This window comes from Jaculus jaculus, chromosome 9 (assembly GCF_020740685.1).
Source record: "Jaculus jaculus isolate mJacJac1 chromosome 9, mJacJac1.mat.Y.cur, whole genome shotgun sequence".
Classification (NCBI taxonomy): Eukaryota; Metazoa; Chordata; class Mammalia; order Rodentia; family Dipodidae; genus Jaculus; species Jaculus jaculus.
In genome coordinates, this window is record NC_059110.1 from 101,610,118 (window position 1) to 101,626,623 (window position 16,506).

The following is a 16,506-nucleotide window of genomic DNA, read 5'->3' on the forward strand; positions in this document are numbered from 1 at the left end:
GCAGGGGTATGAAAACCCAGGGGAGAGTGGGATCACCAAAGGAAACCATGTTGGGCATTCAGTGCCATGCTGTGGAGAGGCAGGAAGTTTGAGGGTCAGACAGCCTGAGTTAATTTCTAAGACATTACTGAACAGATGAGAATTATTTCTGTGATCTCTATTATGATAGTGATGATAATAGAAACTCTTGGTGACAAAGACCCTGAGGTCGATTTTTCTTCACAAGGGTGAAGGCTATTGCCAAGCTGTGGGTTCATGGATAAAGATAGGGAAAATGCTGTTGGAGAGGGCTTTGGAGGAATTCCTACTATCTACACCCTTTTATTCCACTGATGTTAGGAGATTAGCACTTTATTTCAATGCTGATTACAACTGTAACATCCACTTGCATTGAATACAGACTGGGTGTCAGGCTCTGTGGGGTATATGCGTTGCTATGAATACTTAAAACACTTTTTAGCACTCTCATATTGTTCATGATGAAATTTAGACTGCATGAGGTTTACTGACAGGCTCAAGGGCATATGACTAGTAAGAGACATCTTACTGGGCACCATGGCCCCAAGCAATATCAACTCGGTATGAGCCTTCTTACTTTATCATGATGCTTCTCTTCCCTTAGCCTTTCTGTATCAGACTTTTCCCTCTGTACTGGTCAGTTAGAAGAGCCACTTACCATGGATGAATTTCGAAACCCAAGTCGTGTTGAAACATGGTTCTATCTCTTTGACCAGTTTGTCTTATGTCCTTATATGTCACCCTTTCAGCCCCTACTCAGTTCTGTCAAAGAGCTTGAGGAAAGATTGTAGCAGGTGTGTGTTTTATGATAGTACCTGGAGCGGTGAGTGGCCTTGGATAAGGTTTCAGGGCAATTCTTTAGGACATTGTTCTATACCCTCTTCCTTTACCAGCTGTCAAGGAGCCTCATTATATTCTGCTTCGTAGAGATATCCATTTCCTCTTTCACCTAGTCCCTACCAGCACACACACACAGACACACACACGCACTTCCATACCACTTTCAAATGAATCCTCATCTAATTAATTAATCCTTTTAGTTCTTATAAGAGAGGAAAGAGACCTACATGTGGCACAGTAACAAGGTACAGTTTATAATGTGAGGACTAAATTGCTTCTGTTATTGCCTCTCTTATCCTAGACATATGTTTGCTCTGGCTTTAAAGTCACAAAAAGATTTAATCGTTAAATAAATCAACTAACTAGAAGCCTAGTTCCTTCCTATCTTGAATCCTACAGTTGTTAAAATTACTTTTCGGTGTGTGAAGGAAAGAAACCACATGAAGGTGTCGGCATAAATGGTTCTAGCTTAAGCGAGCAGAGCACCTGTTGATTCCATTTTATTCTGTAAAGAAAGCCTGCCCTACTTGGAGCCTGCTTCTTCTGGCTTGCGTGGAAGCACAAATCACCTTTACCCAGCTTGAGCGCCATCTTATCCTACTTTTGATATGGCTCCCTGTTTCTCCTCCTTTTGAAGAAGATTCAGGAAAAAGGTTGACTTCTTTCAGACAGTTTCAGTTAGAAACAGGAGCCCAAAAAACAGACCTAGAAGATGTCACTCGTCTTTGGCAGGAATGGAACTCCGTCTGATCCAGGTCCACCCACAACAGCTGCAGCGCCCCCTGCTGCCTCCACAGCTTAGCGCACTACCTAGGTGGGCTGGCCTTTGGGGTCAGCCTTTTGAATCCGCAATCCAATCGGGTCTTCCCCTTACAGACTTAAGTCTGATGAAATAATGCGTTTTCAGTTGGCTATATAGGCTTCTGCAGGCTGGTCTTTGCCCCTCTCTCTTCCTGGAGAACTCTTTCTGGACACATAAGTCACCTTTCCCCTCCCCAAGCTAGGGGAGAGCATTATTTCTTGTCCTGTGTTTCTGCTTGCCTCTGCTTTATGTTTTGGGGTAACTTCTCACTTTAATTGCATGTATGATTTTTCTCTAATCTTTGAGTCTACCACTTGTGTATTTTCTTTACACTGTACATCTACCAGATGGGAATATCCTCTAAACTCTGGGCCTGGTACATGTGTAATTTCTCTAACTCTGGGTAAGCATGGGTCTAACTCTCCTGACTACCCATTTCTCATCTGAATTTCCTGCTCTCTGCTTTGGTACTTTACCTCTGCTATTCTTCCTTAAGCCATCACCACGTACTCTCTGAACCTTCTTCCATGGGGAGGCTCGGTGTGGATGTTGTGCCTTCAACACGAGTGCAAGTTTCTTCTAAATCCCCCTACAAAGCTCCTAGGTCCGCTCTTCAATGGGCTTGTGGCTCTGCTCCAGCCTCTTCCTAGACCTCCATTTCTCTTCAACAAACCTCATGAGCTGTGCTGTTCATTCCACATTCTTATCTCCCATGTGCTATGACTGTGCTCAAGACTCCTTCTGAACCCCAATTTACCTTACACAAACCCCACAATTTATAATTTATTCCTACATAAACTCAATACTTCACAATTTAATTCTTCTTGAGTTCATTTTTAACCAATTCTTTGTTAAAGTAGGATTAGAACCCAAAATTGGGATTCACCAGCTTTGGAGACCCCTACTTAACCTGCATCACTTTTCATCTTTACAGAGTATGCTTGCATTTAAATAGGATTATATATCCTTTATTAAATTTGGTGAACTAATAACAATACATTATTATCAACTAAGTTCTACATATAATTTACATTATAACACTATATTGCAGACTTTCATTTGTAGATTTTTACAAATGTGTAATAGCATGTGTCCATTATTACAACATCATACAGAATAGTTTCACTGTCCCAACAATTCTTTTGTACTCCATCAATTCATTCCATCTTCTCTCTTCTCACTCATCCAAAAGCCCTGGGTAGCCTCTGCCCTTTTGACTATCTTCATAGCTTTGACTTTTCTAGAATGTCATATGGTTGGAACACTATATAAAATGGCATTTTTAGATTGATTTTGAAATATTGCTTTAACTTAAAAAATCAGTGAAACCAGCTCTTAAATTCACTAGGAGTGCTTTATGGGGTCACATTAGGCTGGTAATCTTTTTCAGCAAGGCAAACTGAGGGTGCTGGTTTTACTATTGCCACCACTTTCAATTGTGGGGAAGCTTTGAAGGAGGAAGTGGTCTGATAATGAGATCTGAGTTAATCATTTCTCCTAGTGCCATGATTATTAGTCTGCTCAAGCCCTCTCGGTTTTGTTTGACTTTAAAAATATATTGTCTATTAATTTTGCTTGTAAAGATGCCTTCTACAGACTTTCCCTTTCTTCCTTTGGACAGTGGAGGCTATGGCAGGGCCAGGGCTGGGTTCAGGACAAGAAGGAATTTTGTTGTCAATTATAGAATAACTATAATTGACTGTGCGTAGCAAACAATAAAACCATGAACTCTCTTTATCCCCACCTTTCTTGCTTGCTTTGAGAATGAGAAAATCAAAAAGGTTTTGAAATTTTGTGTGATGCCACCTGAGTTACAAATCAAGATAAGATAATCCAAGTGGTGTGGTATTATTTTTAGCAAATTCATATTCATCCTGTATGGAGCTTTCAAAGAAAAATGCTGAATCACTGGTGGTGGACATGGTCAAAGTACAGGTTTACTGAGAACCTAACAGAGAAACTATAATATGACTTCAAGAGTCCATGAGGGGAAACGATGTATTCATCAAACAGACTCTCAAAGAATGTGACCACCTTGGGCTGGAGATATGGCTCAGTGGTTAAGACACTTGCCTACAAAGCCAAAGGACCCAAGTTCAATTTGCTAAGACCCACATAAGCCAGATGCACAAGGGGTTGCATGCATCTGGGTTTGTTTTCAGTGGCTAGAGTGCCCTGGTGTGCCAATTCTCTCTCTCTATTTCTCACTTTAAAATAAATTAAAAAATAAAATATTTTTTTAAAAGAATGTGACCACCATCAAGGACCTCCTGATTATGGTGAATGCATGTTAGACCTTATGTACTAAGACCTCATTATCTTGCTAAACTTCTACTTTCCTTATAACAAATAGTCCAAGCTGAGAGAAAGGGGTCCAGTTGTCTCAGAATTGATTCTCTTTCATGATATATAATGCTGGTCTAACACATGTCATTAGTATGGATTTACACCAGAAGGAAAGGCAAAGCTTCTTCAGCATTCCCATTGATGCTTTGAGAGCATCTCCTTTCCTACTATAAGACAGTCAGGAAGAAATCCTGGGTACAAGAATAGAGTTAGCAAGGCCAAGTCTCTGGCATCTGCCATAAAGGCGGTCTTTTGCAGAACACCTGTGCCTGAGAGTGGCAATGATTCATGGAGAAGCTCAGGAAGCTGAGTTAGACTTGGTGAATGGGCAGCATTCCCATGGCCCATGGACAGGAAGAGCATTGCTACCATCCAACCACCCACCCCAGCTTGGATGTCTCCATGTTGCTTCCTTTTTTTTTTTTTTTTTTTTTTTTTTTTTTTTTAGTCAGGGTGTCACTCTAGCTCAGGCTGACCTGGAATTCACTTTGTAGTCTCAGGCTGGCCTTGGCCTTGAACTCATGGTGATCCTCCTCCCTCTGCCTCCCCAGTGCTGGGATTAAAGGTGTGTGCCACCACACCTAACTGATTCTTAAAAGCTCCATCATGATTGATGATGTTGAAGAAAGGATGGCCATCATTGTGGATGACATCACTGATGACCTCCTTGCTGGTGTTCCTTCCATAAGCTTCCACTTAGCTTTGGTGCTTTAGTGACAAAACACAATGTTGAGGGTCACAGGCTTAATCCTGTGTCTGCATGAAGGGTAGGAGAAAGGAGCAAGTAGGAAATGGTGTCCATAAATGGGAATAGAAGGAGGGGCAAGAAGCTCTTCCCATATAGGATTATCTTCAATACTGTCTACTAGAAGGGACAGAGATTTAATAAGTTCTCCTGAAAGGAAGGCCTAAGCACCCTCACCTGAACTGAGTTGACTTGTAAAGGACCCATCCATCTGGTAGGAGGGGAAAACTGTGAACTCAGAAAGCAAACCAGGAATCCAATCCTGGCTCAGAAGCTTCCTGGCTATTATTATTTTGAGTATGCTGCATAAACTTGAGATCCAATTTCTCTGCTTGAAATACATAGCTTGCTGAGCAGGACAAATATTCCTTTACAGTATGATTAGCAGGGAGGGAGTTAGGTTTAGAGAATGGGTACATCTCTTTCTCTAGTGAAAATGTTCTGTGAACTTTGGTCTCCTTCCTTCAAAGGCTTCTGGGAATATGTCCTTGATTCTTATCTCTGCTTATTCTTCACTACCCTTCTCCTTCTATGTCCATTCCTTCCATGCCATCTTTAGGCCTGTAAACAGTGACATTGAAGTATACCATGGCAGACTTACAAATGTCCAAGGACTGAAGTGGCTTTGGAGCAATGTTTCAGAGATAATGAGAGTTTTCCGGATACCAAGAGGGAAATGGCAGGAAGAAGAAAAATAGCATCACTCACAAAAGCAATTTTGCCTCCTAGAATACAGACTCACACGTGGAACCTTGGTTGCTCAGGAAATAAGGCCAACAATAAAGAAATGGGACCTTATGAAACAACAACATAAAAACCTATTGTTTGGCAAAGGAAACTGTCAGTCAAGAGGCAACCTACAGAATGGGAGGAAAATCTTTGTCAGTTATAATCTGACAGAGGGTTAATATCAAAGAATATTTAGTGTAGAAAGAACTCAAATTAAAAAAAAAAACACAAAAAACTAACAACACAGTAAAAAAATGATGGGCTATGGACCTGGGCAGAGGATTCTCAAAAGAAAAAATCCAAATGGCTAATACATATTTGAAAAGGTGTTCAGCACCTTTAGTCATCAAGGAAATGCAAGTTAAAATTACTCCAAGATTATATCTAACCCAGTTAGCATGGCAGTCATCAAATGACAATGTGTTGGCAAGGACGTGGGGAAATGGGAATCCGTACTTATTGCTGGTAGAAGTGGAAATGGGTGTAGTCACCATGGGAATCAGTGTAAAAATTCTTCACAGAGCTAAAAAGCATACTACTATATGACCTGGGTATACCATTCTTGACCTTATACCAAAGAACTCTGCAGCCGTCTATAGAGATATGCTCTTTGGTGCAATAGTGGCATGACTGCTATAGAAGTAAACAACTGCTTTATGATTGGATTTGAGACCTCCTTCTCCACAGAAGGAATTCATGGTTGGTACTGGAAACCAGGTCAGAAGCCCTAGGGAAGAACCACCTACTGTTATATTGCCAAACAGTTATATTGTCAAACTGTCCCCTAAATATTTATCATTAAATCTATAGATTAGTCCTTCTCTCAGTTCCAAGCAAACAAACAAAAACAATGACAAAAAAAAGCTTTGTGTTTTTCTTTCCTTTTTTGGTAGTTGGAGGTAGTTAATACAGAGACTCATAGTTTGTTAAGTACTGAAAATAAATGTCTGATGAGCATTTTGCCTTACATGGAACATATTCATCATCCTTTCCAGGGCACAGAAAACATCACAGATGGATCAGAAACAAACAAACAAACAAAAACATGTAAGAGCTGGAGGATGGTTAGGAGTTCTGCGATGCTCTCTCATCCAGGCAAGACAAGGTAATTGCACTCCTGTACTCACAGCAACTTTGGGTAGCTTCCTAAGACCTGCACATAATGGAACCAGTCACCCTTCTGTTATGGACAGGTGAGGAGGGGCTTGCTCATGGAGAACCATTAAGTGACTCAGGATTTAAGATTCAAAATCCAAGATGCTATCTGTTCATGTTCTGCTATTATTCTAGATTCTTCAGAGAAATAGCCACACTTGATTTTGAAGACTCACAGCCTTTACTGTGCAAACTGAGGAGCCAAGAGAGATTGTGAGGCATGAGAGGACAATGGTGTAACTCCTAGACCAAGACCAGAGGCCTGAGAACCTGGAGCTTTGATACTGACAGGCAAAAGTTCCTTGTTACAGCTGTCAAGGAGAGACCAGTTCACCCCTCTTCTGTCATTTTGTTCAAGACAAGCCCTAAAGGAATTGCATGAGTCTGCCCTGCAGGCTGAGCACAGACCTATACTCACGCTACTGATTTAAATGCTAATCTCTCATGGAAACAGCTTCATAGAAACACTAAGATATTATGTTTCATCAGCTATCTGGGTAAGGTCAGTTAAAATGACACATTAAATTAACCATCGCAAGCTGCTATAACAAAATTCCACAAATCAAGTAGCTTATAAACATAAATGTACTCCTTACAGTTCCATATGTCCTCTAATTTATAGATGGGTGCTTCTCGCTGTGTCCTTACATGGTATAAAGGGCACAGGAGCTCCCTTGGACTGCCTTTAGAAGGTCAGTCATCCAATCCTGTGGGGTTCTGCCTCCATGACTGAATGGTATCATTGTAGTGCAGATACTCTGTGTCTGTTACTGTCTGTTCTACGCCCTCACCTGCAGAGGTGGACGGCTCAGTGGTGGGAAGACACAGACCTTCAGACTGTCACAGATGGCTCACTAATTCCTGCTCTTGGCATTCCTATTCATGACCAGCTTGGTAAAGTAGCTTGGAAAATATGCAAACATTGCTACTGCTTATGAACGTTTTCCCATTTCTCCTCCTAAGATGTCAAGAAAGCATACTTTACTGCTTCCTGAAGGTTTCGTCATGTAATTTGCCTCAGCAACTAAAATATAAGCAAAGTGATATGGGCCATGTCCAGGCACAAGCACTTAACTGTCAGTGAGAGATTCCAGACCAGGAGTGACTGACCTGCTGGACAAATCCAGCCCTATATATCTTTGTAAATTAAAATGTACAGAAAAAGGTCATATTTATTTATTTATTCATTTATTTTATATACTGCTTATATTCATTTTCATGCTGTGTTGATAAAGCTGAGTGGTTGCAACAAAAGTTCTCATGGCCTGAAACTTAAAATGCGTAAGACAAGAGGTATCAAGCTCTGTTAGAGAAAGTTTTCTGCCCAGTCAAAGGAAGAGATCAAGTGTTCATGGGATAAAGGCAGAACTTTGATTGCCTAGGACTGCATGGAAGACAATCACTCCTCTGAGCTGTCCAGTCACACTATGGATTTGTATGATGAAAATAAGTCTTCACTGGGCTAGGATGGCTAACATTTAGGCATTTGTTACCATGAAAAAAAACAGTCTTTCTTGACTGAAGCATAATAAGTTCAGTTAGTAAGTGCTAAAGGCAAAGCAACAAGGGCCTGGTTAGTTTGTTAAGGTCAAGGTGCATTGAAAGGAAAAGGCTAAAATCTGGATGATGGAAATGGACACGCAGGGGTGGATGGGTGTTGCTGGTTTTGGATACTGGCACATCCTGTGATTTTTAAAGTAAACAGTTCTTAGCTAGAGATTGTGGGTAAGTTCACATTGTTCATAGCTCTGTTCACCAGACTAGAGGTCAAAGAATTTTCAGGTAACTCATAGGTTAGAAACAGTCATATTTCTTGAAAAATACTAGTTTCCACATAAGTACTTTGAGCATTGATGTGCTTGGGACAGAACGGATCCCAGTTCTGAGCTGAGGTAACTGACACCATGAAGAAAGATTCCTCTTCTCAGGCTCCATAATGAAGCTTCTCTGTAACGACTGCAGCTCGCCCCTGAGGTTGAGGTGATGGATGTTTGCCGGCAGACTGAGCCTCTGAACCAGGCTTAGTGGCTGTTGCCATGTGATTCTTGGTCCCAGTGCAGCAAAATAAATCAGGATAACTTCAGTAGTTCAGAATATTTGTGAGTGAAGAAAAAAGCTCACTCAACAAAGAAATGACTATTTATTTCACTTCTAAGATGAGGAAATCCCCATCTTAAAGGCATTCTCTGGGGGGAGTCAGGATAATAAAAGCAGAAAACAGTTTAAGGCAGGTTCAGCAGTTCCACCTGGACAGTAGAATAATTTTGGTAATCATATGGTCTGTCCTGTTACACATCATAGGCCTAATCCAAAAGACCAAGGACAAAGTGACTTAAGTTTAAGACCTCCAGTGAGGATAGGCTGGTGAGTGAGTAATATTCAGTGATTGTCAAGAACGGGTACTATTGGATGCTCAGTTACCTTGTTACGAGGACCCAAGTTCACTCCCCTGTACTCATGTAAAAATGCCAGATGTGGCTCTGTGCATCTATCCATCCATGGCTCAGACTGGAAAGGCAGACAGAGGAGGTTGTCTGGAGCTTGGTTGATGTGTAGCCTAGTGGGTGAGGCCTCAGAGGGTGCTCTCTCAACTTGTGCTCTAGACAAGTGTGGGAGAGTTAAGGGGAGAGAGAGAGGGTATGAGTGTGTTTGTTAGCTAAGCCTTAGAAAGGTTACAGCGTGCAGGAGGGGACACCACACTGGTTCTGGTGCACCCTACTGTGACCAGTGAAGAGACAGGAAACAAGGCTCTTGGAGAAGATAGTTCCACAACCACCCCCACCCTTCCACTGTTTCTTGAAGGATGTAGCTCCTCACTACCACTCTAGAAGAAATGAGAAACAGTCCCATTACATAAGTGTTCACAGACATTACTTACTTCGTCAGGAAATACTACCTTATTTTTCATGACTGTAAACAGCAGAATAATAAGAAACCAGATTTTGTCCTAAAAATCTCTTTCTTTGTGAAAAAAAAATCATTAGTAAATATTTCAGAAAACCTGGAGGAATAGGATTCATCACACAACCACTGCATGTAGCCAGAGACACCGAAACCCATCAAGAGGACAATTGAGATATCTTATAAATACGGTGGCCCGTCTAACACTCTATTAAGCTCAGTTTGATATCAGTGGAGGGCTGTTTTGCTTTTTTTCCAATTAGGGTCATCTTCCAAATGATTAAAGCACATCTCAAATACCCGCTCTGTGTCAAGAGAACAATCTTGCTTTCCTATATTTTATTTATCTACTTTTTTTTCTGCACTTGATCAGACAAGCCAAAAATAGCTCACCCATTTGTGGTAGTAGGTAGCTGGCATCGCACTGGCAGTGGAGGTGGGGGGCACCAAGGCTCCCCACAGCACCTGTTTGCCTCACTAGGCACATTACTGTAAGGGGTCTGCTTTGATTTGGGAGGGGCAGAGACTTTCGTGGGAGGGAGTGTGTGCACTTTACTGCATACCTAGTTTCATTAAAAGCGAGAAACCAAACACACAGAAAGGGGATGGAAGTCACAAGGAAAGATCCGGTTTCTATGACAACCGGAGGAGCACACATCAGCAAGGAGCAAGGTCTGAACCAGGGCAGTAGTGCTGACAGCTTCACCAAGGACCTGTCATCACCCATTCCCTCACCCTCTGTGCCTCTGCCAGTCATGGAACAGCTCTCCAAAGGCGTGCAGTGGGCAAGGCCTGCACAGCATCCTGCTGGCAGACAGGGATGGTGCTTGCCAACATGACTTGGCCTATACCACGGCAGAGGGAGATAGAAAGTATCAATTTCCTTCAGAATATTTACCAACACAAGCATCTGGGTTTGAGTTCCCATGTGTTGCTCCTGTGTCCTTCCACATTCTCATCTTTAAGCACACATGCACACGAGTGTGCATACACACACACACACACACACACACAGTTAGGCTCCACTAGAGTTCCTGGCAATGGGTGTCTATGTAAAGCTGCACCCAGTGTCCCCCGGCGTCTTGCATGCATATCTGATCTTGTCCTCCATAGGATACACAGTAACTCATAGGGTATCTTTTCATAATTCAGCCAATTTTGTCATGAAATTACCATTTCAGAGCAGGTACGTTGGACAGCAATACTCAATCCAGGCTGCACAGGAGAATCCTGTGTAGTTTGTTTTCCTCTCATTTTCTTTATTTCCTCTTTTTAAATTAAGGAGAAACTCGTGTGGACACATCATAGGTTGGTACCATCATTTCTCTCCTCCCTGACCGCATTACGCTGAGGGCCCTTCTTAGTGGGATCACTGGTATTCACCATGGAGTTGCCACTTATGTGGTATGAGAACATCAGTCAGTCATTGTAAGGTGAGGGGGGCAGTGCCTTTGGACATTCCCTTCCACTCTATGGCTCTAATAATCTTTCTGCCCCCTCTTCTGCAAAATTCCCTGAGCCATGGTGGGTGTGTTTAAGTCTACTTTGGTGTTTTGCTCTCAGCAGTTTCTGGATTTCTGCTTTTGGTGCCTTTTGAGTATCTTTGTGTCTGTCTTCATGACTCACCTTCTAAAAGTAAAACTATAGAAAACAACAACAACAACAACAACCTATTCTGATGCCCAGGTCATATTTCTAGATTTGATTTGCTGTCATTCCTAAACACAAGTATATTTCAAAGTGCATCCACCCCATGTGATTCCAATGTTTTATCTGGGCTGATTATTCATTCAGAAGGAATTTCCTTAGCAGCTATTTGTGTGTAGGGCCGTAGGCTGGATCATGCAGCTCTGAAGATGGTTAAGGTTCAGGAATTCCCAGTCTACTGGGAGGTAGATATGCAGACAAGTAAGTATACAAAGGGCTGAGTGCATGCTGGGATGGAGAGATGGCTCAGTAGTTAAAGGCACTTTCTCACAAAGCCTGCCGGCCCTAGTTTGATTCTGTAGTACCCATGTAAAGCCACAAGTACAAAGTGGTACATGCAGCTGGAGTTCCTTTCCAGTGGAAAGATATCCTACAGATCCCATTCTCTCTCTCTCTCTCCCTTTCTCTCTGCTTGGAAATAAATAAATTAATTAATACTTTAAAAGACACATGATAATCAAAGTAGAGGTACTGGGAAGAGCCAGAGTAAATAAGGTTTATGCATTTCAATTGCCTGTACCTTCTAGATATTAGTGCAATTTATATTGCATATTAATAATCCAAGGTCATACACTGTGGATAGTCAAAGAAGAGACAACTCCCAAGCTAATGTGGATAATAAATGAACTCCCCAACACACACACACACAAATAAATCCATGAACAGTCAAAGAAAAATAGGAGAAAAGAGTTTTTGTTCTTTTCAGGAGCTTATCTTAAAATTCTCAAGGAAATAGCAAGAGTCTATGAACAGTCAAGGCAATGTTTTAGTGGGATAATGGAGAAAATTGTTCATCTGGAAGACCAAGGAGCCAAGAGTAGAAGGATCATCTTGAAGAAGATGAGGAAAGTGGAGAGATTTATAATACATAATGTCAAGAATGATCATAAAACTACAGCGCACTAGAGACCATGCACATCGGTGCAATGATCAAGCAATAATCCAGGAGTCAGTGTGGAGCCTCCAAGGTAGAACCACGTGTACATTGACACAGATTCATGACAAAACACTTTACAGAGCCCTGGGACAGGCTGCTTTAGTAAACAAGGTTATTATAATGAGATCTCCATAGGTATAAAACTTCAAAGAAACTTCTCATACGGTGTGTAAACATAGACAGGAGGACTACAGGTCTAATTGTGTAAGCTGAAGCAATAAAGTTCCTTAGAATAAGAGAGCACATTTTCATAACTTGGGGAGATTGGAGTAGATTTCTGGAGATTGGTGTTGAATTCTCATGAAGTTATGAACTTCTGTGTCTAGGAAGGTATTTCAGCTGATGAGTGCTTGCCTAGTGTTCATGAAGACCTGGGTTTGATCCTCAGCACTGCATAAACAGGGTGTGGTAGCACATCCTAGAATCTCAACACTTGGGAGGCATACACAGGAGGACAAAAAGTTTAAAACTCTAGCCAGGAGTGGTGGCACACATCTTTAATTCCAGCACTTGGGAGGCAGAGGTAAGAGGAGCACTGTGAATTCAAAGCCACCCTGAGACTACATAGTGAATTCTAGGTCAGCCTGACCTAGAGCCAAATACAGCAGCATGCACATGTAATCCCAGCATTGGGAGGGAGAGACAGGAGGATCCCTGGGGCTCACTAGCTAACTCATCTAGCTGAGTCTGTGAGTTTTGGCTTCAGTGAGAAACAGTGTTTCAAAATAAATAAATAAATATGAGAGTAAGATTGAGGAAGATACCACATGTCAACCTCTGACCTGTATACACACATGGACAGGTGTGCACCTGTGCCTTTACACACGTGTGCCCTCACACATACATATATATCACACACATACACATGCAAAAAATGAGCAACAGACTGGAGCAGTCACCTCGTAGAAAAGGATATTCAAAAGGAAATTTAAGTGTTAAAAATTGAGTACCTTCACAAGTAAGCAAAGATATGCAAATTGTGACCACAAAGAAGGGCTGGAGAGATGGCTCAGTAGCTAAAGGAGCTTGCTTGCAAAGCCTGACATTCTCAGTTCAACTCCCTGGTGCCCACTTGAAGCCAGATGCACAAAGCAGTACATACATCTGGAGTGTGTAGTGATCAGAAGTCCTGGCAAACCCATTTTATCTCTTTCTGCCTCCCTTTCTCTCAAATAAATTTAAAAAAAAAAATAAAAAATGAAACCACAAGGAGATACTGTGCACACTATTAAGGAAATGGAAATTAAAACCATGAGGTAATTCAAAAGTGACTTAAACATAAAATTCTGACAAAAATGCCCCAGTGTTGGTTAAGGATATGAAGCAAAGGGAATCCTGATATCCTAATGGCAATGGAAATTGGTAAAACATTTCTGGAACACACCTAAATTAAACAGGTGTATATGTCATGTGCTTTCTCTCTCACTCTGCTTAGTAGAACTGCATTAGCATATGCTCTGTCAACTAACGTATTTGTCAAAGGGAACATTATCATACAGGTAGGAGAATGGGAAAAGTGCAGCTACCCAAAACAATAGGGTTGAAGCTCATGAAGGAAAATTTGGGTGAGATAATGCAGATCCAAGGGTACATGGTGAATGCTTCTATTTATTAAGCTTCAAAAGATATGTAATATCTGGGATTAGATATCAAGAAAATTTGAGGGCTGGGAAGATGGCTCAGTGGTTAAAGGTTCTTGCTTGCAAAGCTTTCCAGACAGGGCTTAATTCTTCAGGTCCCACATAACGCCAGATGCAAAAATAGGCATATGTATCTATGGTTCATTTACTGTGGCAATAAACTCTGGTATGCCTATACATGTGGGCGAGTGCACACATGCACACACATGCACACACACATGTGCAGATAAATAAATAAAATATCTTAAAAAAAACAGAAAATTTGTCTTGGAAAAGAATATAGTGACTGAAAAGGACTACTAGAATTCTCACGAAGTTCTGTTTTTGACTGGGATGGTTGTTACATAGGTTCTATTTATGGGAGGGAAAACCCAATTGAGATGAATAGCTGTGTTTCATGTACTTTTCTGTGTGTACATTACACCTGAGAATGTTTTCCAGACTTATCACCCACATGTACAGTATTTCCGCTCACCTGAGTCCTGGGGTGTTACTACAGATTTCCCGGCTGTGATCATAGAGAAAAGCAGCATGAATAGTGTACAAAAAATATCTATCGCATTCTATGAATAATTCTGTTTGAAGTTTGAAAATTTGCTTTGCCTTCATAGGTTACATATGAACAAGAAACATAATGATATGACTGGTTGTGCAGTGTTCAGTAATGTTACAGAAAGGTGACATTTTAGATTTATTTGCACATTACCCAGATATATACAATAAAGATATCCTCTGTTGATCTAGAATGCAATATTACTCACAGCTTTCACCCACTGAATTACGGAATAAAAGAAACTCCCTGAAACTGTAGTCCAACTCATGAAACTAAATCCAATATCAAAACAAGTCTCTTTAAATAGTTTAAATATTTTTATTGTTTACCTACTTTCATATTTATTTATGAGAGAGTGGGAGAGAGAAAGAGAGAGAGAGAAAAAGAGAGAGAGAGAGAGAGAGAGAGAGATCATGCCAGGATCTCTAGCCCCTGCAAATGAACTCCAGATGCATGTGTCACCTTGTGGATCTGGCTTATGTAGGTACTAGAGTATCAGACTTGGGACCTTTTGTTTTGCAGACAAATACCTTATCCACTCAGCAATCTGTCCATCCCTATTTATTGATTAAAAAATCATTTATCTATTTGAGAGAGACAGCAAGAGGCACAGAGAGCGCACCAGGGCTTCCAGACACTGCAAACGAATTCCAGACGCATGTGCCATCTTGTGTAACTTTCTTACATGGGTACTAGGGAACTGAACCTGGGTCCTTAGGTTTCACAGGGAAATGCCTTAACTGCTAAACCATCACTTTAGCCACACACACCCACTATCTGTTGATTTTTTGTTTTTTATTGATAGGTTATACTCTTCAACTCCCTTGCCTTCATCCCAGTTCTTCTGAGGGTTTTCAGAGGGGTTACTGGAATTGATTGTGCTGACTGAGGGGCCTCCCTAGCCTCTTTAATGGTGGGAGAAGCATGATGTCTTGGGATATTCCCACCCACCCTGAGGCTCTTACAATCTTTCCACCTCATCTGCTCTGACCCAGAAATTATTATATGGGGAACAGTGACACAAATACTTGGATAGCCTAAAAGCCAGGCCCAGGGAAATGACAACAGACACTGTGGTCCCTCAAACCTCATCAAAACAGAGGTCCTGCTGGGTGTGGTGGTACATGCCTTTAATCGCAGCACTCGGGAGGCAGAGTTAGGAGGGTCATCATGAGTTTGAGGCCACCCTGAGACTACATAGTGAATTCCAGGTCAGCCTGAGCTAGAGTGAATCCCTACCTCGAACAACTTGAGAGAGAGGGGGCAGGGGAAGGAGGGAGGGAGGGAGAGAGAGAAATCCAGAGGTTACTGAGAAAGCAATACTAAATTAGATTTTAAAGTTTCTTTTCCCTCTACAAGGTCATCTCTTAGATGGTGTTTTGGAAACTGGGGGATGATATGCCCCTAATGGTGACAGGTGACGAAGGTCCAAAGAGCAGACATTGCTGAACAGTGCCTGAGGTGGCCCTGAAGGTGGCCCAGCCTTCCTAGGCCTCCTGCTTTCACCTGCTGTGATTCTACCTGCGCCCTGTGCATTTCTCTCTCTCATCTTCCCATGGCTCAACTTCTTCAACATCTCTGCTTCTGTTCTTAAATCCTACCGCTCCTAAGCCCCTGGCCTGGGCTCACTTCTTGACACGGAGACCGCATGGTAGACTCAACAACTCTCCATTCAGCCACATCACACATTGTCCCCTTCAAGGGCACACGGAAACGAGTGGACATTTGCAGATGTGAAGCAGCAGCCCTTCCTCTTCATCTGCGGTTCTCAAACTTAAGTGTGCAGCATCGTTGCCTAGAATATTTGTCAAAACAGTTTGTTGGTCTGTACTTCAAGGTCAGGATTCAGTAGGTCTATGGTGGAGAATCAAGAATTTGCATTTCTACCAAGTTCCTCAGTGATGTTGCTGGCCTGGCCACTACCCTTTGAGAAATCTGCTCACATTAAACCACCAACTTCTATATGGGGCAGCAGGCAAGGCAGTTTCCTTCCAGTTTCCCAAATGGTAAGTGAGCCCGTGTCCTCTACATCTTCAACCCCTCCCTGGCTCTTCCCTTCTTCCCACACTCCTGGGCTGGATGCTGTGGCCTTTTGTGGGATTCATAGCTTCATTTATGTTATTTTTCCCCTTT

At 41.8% G+C, this 16,506-nt stretch overlaps 1 pseudogene; it reads left to right on the forward strand.

The window, feature by feature from the left end:
- The first annotated feature begins 555 nt into the window (after positions 1-555).
- LOC101602662 overlaps positions 556-16,506 on the forward strand; it is a 52,351-nt pseudogene continuing 36,400 nt past the window's right edge.